The sequence below is a fragment of the Halyomorpha halys genome, unplaced genomic scaffold (genome assembly GCF_000696795.3).
Source record: "Halyomorpha halys isolate HHAL.00 unplaced genomic scaffold, Hhal_1.1 Scaffold9.1, whole genome shotgun sequence".
In the NCBI taxonomy this organism is placed as follows: domain Eukaryota; kingdom Metazoa; phylum Arthropoda; class Insecta; order Hemiptera; family Pentatomidae; genus Halyomorpha; species Halyomorpha halys.
This window is the reverse complement of record NW_027110416.1, coordinates 1,384,214-1,385,464: the sequence shown is the minus strand read 5'-3', so window position 1 is coordinate 1,385,464 and position 1,251 is coordinate 1,384,214. Positions and strand designations below refer to the sequence as shown.

The 1,251-nt window shown below is 29.7% G+C and overlaps 1 protein-coding gene across 1 annotated transcript in view; it reads left to right on the top strand.

Moving 5' to 3' along the window:
- LOC106678033 (uncharacterized) overlaps window positions 1-1,251 on the top strand; it is a gene marked incomplete in the record, with an annotated part of 375,705 nt that overhangs the window by 112,520 nt on the left and 261,934 nt on the right.

The window sequence follows — 1,251 nt, the reverse complement described above, 5'->3', positions numbered from 1 at the left end:
TATATGGCATACCTCTAACACTAAAAAAAACATTTTTTTATCAGACATTATTTTTTGAATAATTGATTTAATAACAACTTGAAATATACTAAAAACTCTAATAAAAAGTAGGGAGCATTTAGGATTTTGGATTGTAAGGAGGAATTCGAATTAAGTGGAGCCCCAACCCAGTTTGAGTTTGAATTTTAAAATAATATTCAAGCCTATTAGCATTACTGATATGTTATCCTATTATTGAGAATTTTCCTATTACGCTGTATTTTATAGAATGTTTGACTATTTGACCAGATGTTATTGGTGTAATGAACTCTCATAATTTTTGATACAGAATATAAGAAGTGAATTCAAAAATGGAACTCCACTTCTATCATAAACTGGTTATGCAAATTTCTCTGTGACCCACTTTCTTTAGGGCGCATCTTGTATTTAATGATGTACGTTTATATGTATACTTTTTTTTTTTATTTTGATTTTAATCCATCCGAATTATCTCTTCAGTTTATTAGTTTTTATTTATACTGATGATCAAATGAACGATTCGGCTAAAACAACTTGATTAGTTTATACTCGCTTAAAATCTTTTTATCAAAAGATCTACGAAACATCCATTATAGTGGTCAAGTTGAGGCGTTAGTTAGTCGGATCTTATTCCTCTTAAAGTTATTCCCTTCTTAAGTGCTGACCTTATATTAGACATTTGGTGCCCTCGGGCATTTACGTCATGAACGCCCTCTCCCCATTCTCCGAAAAAAAAGAAAATGGAATTCGGGAAGAGAAAATGAGATATATGCGAGGGAAAGAATTTAATTTAATTTTTTACCACAGCTATCGCTAAAAAGAACGTTTACAAACAATAATCAATAAGGCAATTATACAGGGAAAATTTCCTTACCTTGGACACTTCTTCTTGATGTTTCATAAAAACTCATAAAATTAGATTAGCTTTCTAATATCCTACTATTGTTAACATTTATCAATTAAGCAATCAAAAAACACCAAATAGGTGTATGAATAAATTTATGATTTATTAGGAATTAATTACTTATATTATCTCATTTCGTCCTAGGTACATTCTAGGCAAGGGATAAACTTTGACACTTTAGATGGGAGGTTCATTCTAGTTTGAATAATTTACATTTCAGACCTATCAACTTGGTTTTGATTCAATGCCAAAACGTAACTAATTCAAAATTCAAAATGATTGGCGTATATACAAATTATACATCAGATACTAATGTAGCAAATAAGTTT